This window comes from Phasianus colchicus, chromosome 9 (genome assembly GCF_987193195.1).
Source record: "Phasianus colchicus chromosome 9, bPhaCol1.hap1.1, whole genome shotgun sequence".
NCBI lineage: Eukaryota > Metazoa > Chordata > Aves > Galliformes > Phasianidae > Phasianus > Phasianus colchicus.
In genome coordinates, this window is record NC_143444.1 from 17,432,913 (window position 1) to 17,446,022 (window position 13,110).

Consider the following 13,110-nt stretch of genomic DNA (forward strand, 5'->3'; position numbering starts at 1 on the left):
GTCCAGTGAGTACTGAGTTCCTGTCCTTTGGTGACTTCCCTCTACCTGTTACACAGCTGCATTCCACGCTGGCAATAAATTCATATTTTTAAAACCCCTGGTTTTTTTCTCCCCCACAAAATTTTAATGAAATTCAAATAGAGGGGACGATGATGATACAAGAACCTTGCAGGCATTCTCCAGGCCACAAAATTAGGTTTGGAACACGAATAGTTTAGAGCTAGTGATCTGTACATGCTTTACCTTACACTTGAAAGTGCAATCACAATGCAGTTCACAATGCCAGAGCATACAGATGTTTCTCCTTCTCATATCTGACTGGTGATATTTATGGCCGCTGGGGAAAACAGTGGCACTGCAATGCTTTCTATGGTCACGATGACACCAGAGAAGAAAGCCAGAGTAACATTTCTTGAACGAGGTCTGAAGTGACTGCCCTAGTATATGCATTAGATCATTAGAGCACTGTAATGGGCAATACTTGCCGCTATCTTTATCAATATTCATTGTTTCACTCTATATAAGGATTTTGTTTTCCTGTAGCAGAATTTCTGTAGAAAGAATCAGCTAATCAAATTGATTACCAATAGATTGCAGACAAATAAGTGGTAAGAGGTCAATTTTACCTTTTTTTTTTTTTTTTTGTGAGAACAGCCATCCAGAAGAGCCCAAGGTAACTAAGCTGTAAATATAACGCTGTAATTCCGCCAACATTTCAGTATAAAGCTCTGATATCAAGTAGGCAGCAGAGACACTGATGGTCACCCTGTCACATTCTGAGGTGTGGCTGTCCCAGCACAATTCACCACAGGGTTCCCTACACCCCAAGAGGCTGCAGGAGCAAGGCTGTGTGCTCAACATGGCCACAGGTGCAGTCCAGTGCTTCTGTGTGAAGGGAGGCCAGGGAGGGACGGAGCAGCAATGCCCACATACCCTAAACAAGGGAGGTGGTGCACTCACTATCAGACCAGCTCTCATCAAAAGGACTATGTCTGCAGAAAATCACAGCCCACTAAAACACGTCGTTTGTTGTTTCTGCATACACAAAAATATTTTGTTATTAAGACATGAGACTAATGTAATTTTGATAGAATGTCATTTATCCAAATATTACTTGACTACATGAATATACATTTAATACTTTCATAAGTTTAATAAATGCAACTGCTTAAAAATATTTTGTTTTTTTCTTCCAGAGGGTTTGACTGCATTCAGCCTCCACCTGTATTATAAGCTGAGAACTACAAAGCAGAATTGCAGTCAGAGATCTTTGGAAGGAGAACTATTATTGTTCCCTAATAGTTAATAGAAACAGACATATTTAAATAACACATATTGTGTAGCACAGATTTTTTAAGCTTCTTGTTCTTGCCTATTGTTATTTAGCCTTCATGCAGCCATAGCCCTGAGAACAATACCAGTTTGATTTTATAAGAATTGATCTCACCTCTTTCTTTGACTGCATTGTGAAAATAAGGAAGGAAAACATGCCTATTACTGCTGGAGAAGTTAACATACCTAAATGGCACTTTTATAAAGGGGAAGGTTGTAATAAGTCATGTGATTTAGAGTAAAGGCAGCATAGTGTGCAATGGGAGCAATTTTCTGCCCCTCAAACAGCACTTCAGGTGATGTTGTTCATCTTTCTGTGACTCACTGTGTCAAAGCATGCCCAGAGCAGAGGTGTTCAGGGACCCGACAAGCTGTAAGTGTCCGGCTGAAAAACCTGGGAGATATCCCAGGGCTCAAAGAGTTCACTTTTTCAGTTGCTCTGATTTACTTCAGAATGCACCTTTAGGGAATTTATGTCTTCCATTCCTTTAGTTTCCCATTTCCTTTCTTGTCATCTTTAAAAATCCATTAAAGATCACAGAGACAGTTTCTACGAGCTTCCATTTCCAAGGGGCTGTGGAGCTCTGTGAAATGTGCAGTTTGGAGGTGAGCTGCTTTACTCACTGCACCTTGATGCTGTTAGGATGACATTTTAATTATAGGTGGTGGTTACAGACCGAGAAAATACGCTGAATTCAACACAGAAACAAACGATTTTCACTCACATGGGCTTAATGACGACTAGCTAACTGCTCCTGTACTGCTTGAAGAGGAGAATACAAAAATGCAAAGGCAGAGTGTGGGGTTTGGTTTCTCCAGGTGTTTGCTCTACAGATTTAAAACTGTAGTAGTCCTACATGTGCCAAAATCAATCATCAGGATTCTAATGCTTTGATAAAATAGAGTTGCTATAATCACTGTCATACAATTACTGCAGTATTCAAGCTCGTACTTACATTTTCTGTGCAAAATATTTTGTCGATCAGATATGATCCTTAGTATTCCTGTTTTGTAATATTCTCACTAGTTTCCCTCCAGTAGGGTTTATATTAAAATGGCACACCACCTACGCTGTCATTAATTTAGATTTGTCTATCACTGTGTATGCTTGCTGCTTTGCCCTAGGTATTATAATAACTATAGCCTGCTTGTCATTTCCTGCTAACATTGCCTCACCTGTAAAACTGCAGCAGCTCTATTTCAGCTTCCCCAGTTTCTGCCATCACCTTACCTATCACAGCGGAATAAAAGAACATTTCTCAGGTGCATTCATAGATATTTTCATCGCATTTCAAATGCATTCAGACACTTTCTGCACATTTGCACTAAAGCAAATGGAATAATTCCACACATCTCTCCATGTATGGAATATTTCCTGCCCTGGTTAAATCATGGCCAATCTGTATTTATGCAGTGTTGGAAGGCAATGTTCCCAAAAACATGCAGAGCTATTTAGAGATGATATATGCATGGTATCAGACATATGCATGACTATGTCTGTGATCATACATGGTTTAGTTTTGTTCGTTTTTGTAAAATGCAGCATTTCTAAAGCACTTCAATAGGAAACAAACAGTTCAAAATACAAATTTCTTTTTAAAAAGTCAGGATGGAATTTGGATAGGGACTTATTTGAAGTAGCAAAAGCAGCATGTCATTAACATGAGAACTTAATTACACATAGTATCTGTGACAGCACCACTCTAACTGGGCAGGAGCAGTCACACTGGCAAGACTGCCAAAGAATACAGTGATAAAAGCAGACCAACTGTAGGGCATGAGGTCTGCACGTTTTGGGGCTGCCCAGCTTTGCTCACCTGCTATTTTGAAACAAACAAACAAACAAAATAACATTCTGAGACCTTTCTTGTTGCTATGAACCTGCAAGAGCAATTTCACTTGCACAGAAGCATTGGCTCCTAATAAACACGTGAGTCCATAGTGAGGCTCTGAGAGGGGCTCACATCCTGGATCCCAGCAGAGCTCCATACAGCAGTTATGGTCCCAGTTCCTACGCAGTCTCCTTGTCTCACTGTAGCACTTGCTATCCAAGCTAGGAGAGGATGCAAAAAAGGAACATATTAACCCATGGGGGGCGGTGAACAAGCAATGGAAACAATAAACAGACCATGTGTTAACCTATGTGCGTATCTTGGTGGTTCCAGATTTAGCCATATGTGCTAAATTAGACCATTAAACATTGCAAAACAAATAGCACATTGAAATGCTATCACAGCCCTGTAATTTATACTCTGTTACATAGGGTAAAGTAAGTTTCTCACAGTAAATAGCATCTCATTGGATGACTAGTCTCTAACAGTATATCTTTACATAATTAAAGTGGACATGGTTTAGAAAAATGAAAAGGCTAGAACGTAAGGCACAGCTGCAAATAATATTAAATGGCATTATCAATAACAGAGATCCCAGGGTTTGCATATTAATTGTAAGAAGGTGCTAATTTGAGTGTTTTAAGCTTGCATTCACAAGCTTGTTTACATGCTTTGTTCCACCTGGACCTGTTTGGAGGTTTGTCAAAAACCTAACAAGCAGAAAAAGATTGCATTTGAAAATACACATACATGTTTAATTAAGCCAGGGCCACCGAACATTCCTCAATATATTTAGCTGTTGAGATTTAAGCACCACCAGAGCATCAGGCATTATCACCTTTTGAAGTACTGCAGAATCTTTAATATTTAAAGCACAAAGCAGACTTTAATATAAAATTCTAGCAGACCACAGAAGATTAAAGACGCATTATAAATGTGACAGTTTGTAAATGGAACACCAGTATTAAAGGGAACCCCCCTGATATTTTACAGCACATTTTTCAGGTGTATACTAAATTATAAATACAATTAAATAGCAGTAATTATTCTCTGGGAGGGGATGGCAATTTAACTGTTCTAGAAAATAGTGATTAACTATAATGTAGGAAAGTGGTAATGTGTGTTTTACCACATTGTTCTTGCAGCCAAACTTCACACAGAAGTAGCGTCTTCAGTCAATTTAAAATCACCCTAGGGCCCTACATCCGTGGGCACAATGTTTTTTCTTCCACAAGGCAGGGAACAAGGAGGGTTGCCTACTTGGTCTTCAAACCTCTTGGTTTTTCCTTCAACTATACAACTGTTCTCCATTACTGTAGATGCCTGCTGCTATGAGGTGCGAGGGAAGGAAGGCAGCAGGGAAGCTGCAAAAGTGGTACATCCTGAAGAGTTTTAATCCTGAATTAAGATGGACCAACACTGGCTCTTCATGGTCATGCAAGGAATTTTGAAAGGCAGGGACCTAACCTTATGACACAGAAAGTTAATTCTGCAAGCCTGTCTCCAAATCAACAGTACTAATATTTAATATGCTGCACTGGTCCTCTAGTTCAGTAAATAGATCCCATAGGACCAAAATTGCCCCATTTCTTTTACTCAGCTTGGTTCTCCCAGAGGGAAAAGTAACCAAGGGGATGAGGGCAACCACTGAGAGGAAGAATATCCAAGGACAAGATGGGAGCCAGCTCTCTCCTTACTGACTCTATGGGGCATTAAGAGAGGCCCCAAGCAGCCAGACCCATGCCCTCCTGCAGCACAGGCTTCTGGCAGCACAGGGCTCAGGCTGCAGGAAGGATGGCTGCATGGGAGTGTGTCTTAGGCCTGAGACTGGAAGGGCATATTTGTGTCCTTGTCCTTCTTGTCCACAGATGGTTGTGGGCGCAGGTCTACTGAGGGGGGTGCTTGCAAAAGCCATGGCTCCTGGATCACTATTCTCAGATGAGAGCATCTCTTACGCACCTTTTTCATGCTAGGGATTCTGCCATTTCCAGGCTGCAGTGTTGAGGCAAGGCTCACATCCAGATGTCATTTAAATTCCATTGGCAAAATAAGCACTTCTGATGGCAGCAGTGGCAGCTATAAGTGCCATATTCTGTACAGAATCTGAGGAGAAAAAATTTAAAACAGGATATTAAAAGCACAGAAATCAAACAATTTAGCATGAATATTCTGGTCTTTGGTGCTGGGCCATACAACACCAAGGTCTCAGTGCTTGCATAGCTGAAGCTGCTCTTATAACTCCCCAGTGTCAGACATACTGCTACATTAATGGCTTTCCTAATATGCACTCCAGTAGAAAAGCTTAGCATATTATTTTCACTTTTAGTATTAATACATATATGTAGCTAACATTATTCAACAGAGTGCTTTAAGACAGAATTTAAAAAAAATAGAGAGATTCTTAGTTATATAATTTATTGCAGAAGTAAAAAAATTATATACAGTCTCCTAACAGAGAGAGATTAGAATGGATAAATAATGAAAAGATCACAATAGCTGTATTTCTCAGGGTCTAGTTTATACTGTTAAGCTAAGTACTGTACGCTAGTCATGATTAGGCACATGGCTCATATAAAAAATGCAGTGCATCTGCTCTTCATAAGAGAAATACCCACGCCATGCTTTTTCCCAGACTTTGCAGGTGCTGGATCATGCACTTTCCATGTGTTGGCAGTGGCACATCAAATGTTGCCCTGTCTACTTGAGATTCTTTCCACTCAAAGATGCCCAAAGCATGTAGAAAAGGAGATAATGTGATAGAGAGATGAGGCAGTTCTTAAAGTGATGTTTCAGTTGTTAGTGGCACCATTTTTTTTGCTTTTACTAAATGACTCCTTTTTCTGTGCATCATACACTGTAACAACACCTCCCTTTCACTGTGGGTTAAAGGTCCTGTGGAAACAAGGATGGTTCTAGCTGCTTTCTGAAGATTTTCTAGAATTAAAAAAGAAAAAACTCATTGGGACTAAATCCAAGATTTCATAAATTCAGCAAAAAACAAACAAACAAACAAACAAACAACAAAAACACCACCATAGGGCAAAACCCTATCATATACCAGCCAACAGCTCTGCGGGCACACCATCCATCAGGGATGCTGAGGATCCTGGTTGAAGTCTCTCTGTTGGCAAGAGAGGGTCTTTCACCTCAGCCCAGGAACTGCAACCTGGGGAAAATACACAGTAGTGGCATTATTCAAACCTGCTGCATTCATTCAAAAGAAATCTGGCTTCAGAAAACAAGTATTTCCTAAATAGGACAGGAAAATCCGTTCAGCTGAAAACATAAACTTCTCCTTATGTCCAGCCTTGCCTCCTGATACCCACTGTGCTGGGGCTGAGTGGTGGAGGGCAGCACTGTGCCTTTCAGCCGGGACAAGGCTTTGGCTGGGCCAGCCAAGGGCGATCTTCCTCAGTCTCAATTCCTCAAAACACCCCTGCATTTCCAGAGTGATTTTGCCAATCTGAGCTGGCTGACCCAGCACAACCATCCTGTTCTGCCCCTTTATTAGATCACGCAGGTTTGGAAACTGCTGAACCAAACTAGCACCAGTGAAGATTCAGCTGGGTATGCTAATGGAGAAAAGGCTTCCCCCAGTGAACATTTCAGTCCTTAGTGATTGAGACTCTGATCTTAATTTGCTTGTTAAACCAGAATTTCAGTGGCTAGATAACGTTCTGTAATCTCCAGTGCAAGGGCCTAAATCTGTTGATATCATAAGTGTCATCAACATTCAGCAGTGTGGCAGCTGTCACCAGGCAGTTCAGAAAGGCTTATTTAATTGATACTTTCCATTTCAAATACAATTTGCAGTTGGTATGTGGTGAGAAATGCATCTCACCATGCAAATTTTTATGATGCTGGAGCACAAGGAAAAGGGTGCTGCTTTTCTTTTGTGAAAAAGCTTGAAAGGTAGCTTAGGAAGCAGAATATTCAACTCTTTTTGTGAAAGTTGAATTCACTTGGATCAACTAAATCACATTAAATCCCAGATTATTTATTTCTGTATATAAGCCAGTACACGTGCAAAATACAGAAAGTAGCATATAATGTTTAGAAACACAAAAAGAGGCTTCATAAAGAATCTAAAATAGCGCAGTGCAAGGGAGCCTGAAACAGAAATCTAATTCAAGTTAGAGGGCTCCAAAATTATCCAAGCCTTTCTACAGAGGTTTTTTGTTAAAATAACACAAATCTCAGAAGAATAGCCAATCTCACTCTATCACCACCAAAGGTCAAGAGATTTTAGCAAATACAACTCACAGGATTTTTTCCATATAGTTTAATTAATAGAACCTAAGGGTAGGCAAAACCATTTGACCATCTGATCTGACATCTTCTGGATCACGGACCACTGCATCTTACCCAGCTGCCCTACACCAAGCCTAATTGTGTTCAGCTAAGCCCTAACACTTCTTTTCTTTCCTGTAAGAGACCTTTTCTCTGAACTGCACCTTTATGTTTCTAAGGACTACGCCTGCCTGCAGGGGCAAGTGCCATGTTGCAAGACGGAGCTTTGAAAAGAAGCACACAGACACATCCATATACTGCACGGCTGTGTAGACGTGACTTTATCTCGGTTTGCTCCTCCTTTTAGTCTTCAATAAAGAAAAAGCCTCCCAGATTTTAAAACATGGCTAATTTCTATGCAAGAGGGGCCATTACAGCTAGAGATTAATTATTTTACTGTTATTTCTCACAAGAGCAGCTGTAGCCCTGGCTCAGCCTCCCAGCCCTGGCCACAGTTAGGTCCCAAGCCAAGAGCAGCCTCTTCAGCCTCTCCCCTAAAAACTCATGGTGAAAAGCTGGTATTGACAAAACACAAAGTTTCTTTTACACATGGACTCTTGTGCCACTCACAGTAGCCTCCAAATGCTATCCCAGCTGCAGACAAAAATTTTTCCCCAGTGTTTCCTGTCATTGCTTTATCCAATGTATAAGTTAAATATAGGAATGGTGCATCTCTTCATCTTTTTCCTTGCCACCATCAGTCTGACCAGGACCAGATGGCCCTGTCTTGGCAAGCATCACAGGAACTCACCCTTGGGAATGTCAGTTAGGACCTCAGCTCTTGGGCCTGGCTGTGAACCCACCCATTGCTTTAAACCTACCTTTTTCAGGAGCAGATTTAAACCAAGATCTTAGATTTGATACTCCTTTGTCTTCTTTTCACGTCTCATTCAGACAGCTCCATCCAGCCTTTCCCATTCTTAGTTTATTCAGGCTGTGTGGTGGCTGAAGTCCTTTTTCATTCAAACATTGCTGAACGTTCTTCTAGAGACACAACTGAGCACTCCCAGCCCCATCCCCCTCCACATATCTTGGGTGAGCACATACTTAGATCCCCCAAGCACAGTGATAATTTCTCCTTACCAGCAGAGCCAGTCATTATTTATTATATCACTCTCTCACTTCTTCAGTTTCTCCTAGTGGGAACATTGCAGTGGCTGCTGGCTAGAAAATTAGCCAAGGGAACTTCTTCTGTTGGTCTCTTTCCTCATTATACTAGTAAAAAAAATTTAACTGTGACACTCTCGCTCTCTCTGTATATATATATCAACACAGGTTGGAAGCACACTGTAGGGGCTAATAGTGAGTAATTTAACTGTGGCTCTCTCACACGTTTTACCCTCATTCCTTCTCCAGAGTAGCAGCAGCAGAACAGTATGTTCACATATTGTTGCTTCACATTATAAGCAGGGCTTGCAAGTTTATGTTGAATCTCACTCTTTCCACTAGGTTGTTTTTTTTCATGTGGATGTGATGTAATTTCTTCCAGCATTGAGGGGCTGCCATAAATTACAGATATTCAGGCAATCTGTAAAGAAAAGTTTGGCATTTTTTCCCCCTTATGAAATGGCTTAAAAAAAAAAAAACAAAAACAAAACCAGAGGAAACTCACTGGAAGAAAGTTCTGTTTATGCACACACAATGTCAGCGATATATTAAAATCCATTATATTCATAAGCATCTAGAGAGGTCGTTCTCTTAAATTTGGAATAGACCTGTCTATGGGCTATCTCCATCAGTGGAGATATCACTGAGGACAGAACTGATGCTGTTTGCTGTTAGGACAGGAACCATGAGAAGTACAAAACAGAGAATATTTTTCCTGTCCCACTGTACAGCTCAGGCCAGGAACCTGATCTGGTTTCATTTCAGGAAAATGAGTAGGAGAAGGTTCTGTGTTCAGCAGTTCAAAAGAGCTGCTGGCATGACCAGGTGACTATTTTCATGTATTGGGATATCTGTGCTGAGGGCATACAATCCACTCCATGGGTGGAAGAACACCCACACTTGGTCTGGTGGAAATATTTTCTGAAATAATGATGTATTTGGGACTGGCCATAACAAATCATATGACTCTCCACAGAATCCTTTCTAGAAACAAATCCAAAGGGGAACTGCAAATAATAGCATCACAAATGCTCAAATTTGTTGAATCTTTGGATTTTTATATTCATGATTTGACCCAAATCCGTCATATATAAATACACATTCTGCTATGAATATAGGTATAATATAAATTTGTGACTTATAATGAAGTTTACGAAAAGAAAAATCTGCCTAAATATTTTGCAGAAAGAAAAGAAGTTGAGGTTAAGGATGAAAAATCATGGAAACAAACTCATTTTTCTTTTTGCCTCAACAGGACTTTTGGTGGTGACACCACTGACTACAGCTCTGCAACTCTTTATTTATAGCAGGTGCTTTCTAATTATTTTATTTCTTGCGTCAGTCTGCTTGTCTTGATGAGAACTATCACTTGCAGGAAGCAGCTACTGTACCCAAAGGATGTGTCTGGTGACTTTGTTTTCCTTGAAGGCACCAGGGGTACCTCCTCTTGCTCAGTCCTCTCCTTCCCACTCCCCATGCCCGCTTCATCTGCTCAGCCAGCTTGTGTGCTGCAGCAGTGCATAACTAGCTGGATAACTCCACGTACCAAGCAATGCAGATGTCAGATGCTGGCTCTTGCCCAAAGGGAAGGAGGACGAGGACAGTAAACAAAAACCTCGGTGTCCTCCATTTTGGAGCGCCTGCTGTAAGTTTTACTCTCTTCACTTTGAATTATAGTGGCAGTGCTTTGAGCAACTACATCTGAAGTACTCCAGCAACATCACACTCTTGTTCCACCACCACTCTGATGACCACCAACGTAATTCAAAGAGAAAGAGTAAAAACTCACCTCTAGGTATAAAAAAAGAGAGAGAGTTTATTCCCTGCCAGAAGAAACAATACGACCAGAATTATGGCAGTTTCTACCCTGAACTGTAAAACTAATGCTTTCTGTTAGCCAGTGAATAAAACTGTCCTTTTTCAGGAAAACCATCTTTCACACTTATAATATTATCTTTCCACTAGCTGCTGAACACACCGGTTTATTATGTCTAGATTTTTTTCTATCACAGAAAAGATAACAGTGAAAAAATGTAACGTATATTTGGCTGCTTATGGAAAAGGAGAGAAGGAGAAGAATCTTTCTATATTTGCATTGCTAATTAGCAGAAAGCACACAGATAATACAGTGATCAGCACAGTACATACGTTTTGAGAGATGAACAAACATTGCACTATATCTGAATATGCAACTGCACCGTTTGTGTAGTTCATGTTGCACCCAGGCTTTTCCACAGGGCTCCACAAAGGACACACTGAAAGCCCCCAGTGGTGGGCTGGAGGGAATGTTGGGGGTATGATTTGTTTACCCCGGAAAGGGCAATGCAGGGGCACCACTTGATTTTCAATGTCATTTTGGTGTTTCTTCACCCTCAAACAAATTTACCAGCTGGGCTGACGGATGAAAAGGAATTTAAGAGCCTTGTCCAAGGTCACCCTAAGGAATGAGCAAGTCAAGCCACTTACTCAAGGGCACTGAGTGCTTCAGTGGCCCAGCCTACCTCCGCCTTGCTTCAGGTCATCTGCGCCAACCTCTGCCCCCCTCCCCACACAGCCTTCCCCATGCAAGCAGCACAGTGTCAAGTTCACAGCAAAGGCAGCGAAGTGCCCTGCATCATCCATCCATCCACTACATGAGATAAGAATAGTTCCTTAAACCTTTGTTCAAGGCAGATGCTTTCCTGGACTGATTTTTTTTCCCTAAATGTCAGTGTCTATCCACAAGTTACAACTTGATGTACACCCCAGCGCCTGGATGTATGAATAGCTTTACAAGAAGAACACAAATCTGAGCTCAAACCTGAAGCAAATACTTAAGAAGTTGGCATGGCACAAGATATTATATAGCTTGAAATAAACACTGCCTCATCACAAAGAGGTCATTTCATCAGGAAAATGCAGTAACACTAGCTGCAGATCAGGCTTGACAGAGGCTTGATTTCTGCCAGTTCGCATACAAGGACTCAAAAATAGCAAATACCTTATTGCTGCTCTCATCCATGAGTATTCTCTCTTTCAGGGCTGGTTCATGAAATCACCTTTGTGGAGATCTCTTTTCTAACTTCCATAGCTTTTCTTTCCTGGATGTAAAAATTTTACATTCAGCAGTACTTTTAGAGAGTTTAACCAACAAACCCAGTGTTTCTGAGCCGAAAGGCTCTCCATTTGCCTGCTAAGTGACACAGAGAGCATCAGACAGTATCTACACGATAATAGAGCACCTACTTACAGTCCTGCATGGTGCTGTCCACAGAGGTTAGATCTCCAGGTTAAATTCAGCCCATCTGGGACTCCCTGTCTACTCCTCCCTTTCCATGATTAAGCCAGGGGGCAAGCTGTTTACTGTAGGTTAAACCAATGCAAAATCATTCCATGCAGGTGAAGCTCTTTGAGTACATGACACTGGCTTTGGTGCCACTCGGGTTTAGCTTGATCTTCCACTGAGCTGACTCTGTTCTTCTGCTCAGCTGGGTTAACTCGTCAACATGGCATGAGCTACATGCACATCGAGGAAAGCTCCCCAGCCCTCATCTGGAAACATGTATTTGGAAAGTTGTATCCCTGAGCATCCCCTCTCAATCTTCATCTACTGATTTCAGCCAGGTTAGCTAACACGTGATTTACCCATAGGAAGATGTTATCTACTCCTTTTCTTTCCCTAGAGTTTAGCCATTGAGCTGTCTTTAAAACCTGGATTCTGACACTGATTACATTCATGTCAGGTGATTAACATCAGGTGTTTTTTTTTAATTAAACGATTAATAGTATAACTTATACACTTAAACTACTTAAAAAACAAACAAAGTTATTTTAAGTACTGTCAGGTCCCTGTATGAAAAGACAATTCCAATATTTTCTTTTATAAATCTGATCTCTAACTTGAATCTGATTCCTGTCACCAAGGCACCCTATCTGCTCAGAACAAGAGAGGACAACCTGACATCTGCAGCCATTTCAAATACAGTCACAAACAAATCCTTGAATTAATATTAAATAGGTAGCAGCTTTAAGAGCATGTTTGTTTGTTTTGTAGAAATCACACTATTCTTTTGAAGAGCCAATAGGGCTTTTATTCACAGTTGCTTTTAAACAATCTGGATATTAACTTTACTGAAAACCTCTGAGTAACTTTCAGCAATATTCTCCAGACAGGTGTTTGCATAATATGCATCTCACAAATACCTTGGGTAGAGAGCTCAGGAGTTTTACCATGTGGTAATTAGGGGCTCCAGTGCTGAAATCCTGTGATGGGCCATACAGCCCCTGTGACTGGCTTCCTGGGGCTGACCAGGCCTGCTGCTTTCTTGGTAGTATGCACCAGAGCAACACTCTGATGTTCAGAGGTTGTTCAGAGACAATTTCTGTGCTTTGCAGGAGTGAATATGAGAAAAATGGAAAACAAACCAAACCATCCCTGCTCCATGGTTCTCCCTTGGTGTTTCTGTGATTGCAGCCCCCCTCCTTTTGCGTGTTTCTTCTAGTCCCCATGAGAACAGTGAGACAGTCATTAGCAATTAGCCCAGGGAGGGAGAGGCTAATTGTACCAATT

At 41.1% G+C, this 13,110-nt stretch overlaps 1 long non-coding RNA gene across 1 annotated transcript; it reads right to left on the bottom strand.

Moving 5' to 3' along the window:
• Positions 1–624: 624 nt before the first annotated feature.
• On the bottom strand, positions 625–12,152 carry LOC116243569 (uncharacterized). The gene is made up of 6 exons (XR_004170001.2): positions 11,791–12,152; positions 11,542–11,641; positions 6,223–6,330; positions 5,780–6,098; positions 5,124–5,267; positions 625–3,385 (listed from the first exon to the last, which is right to left on the bottom strand). It is a non-coding gene; the product is annotated as an uncharacterized LOC116243569 (long non-coding RNA).
• Positions 12,153–13,110: the final 958 nt, after the last annotated feature.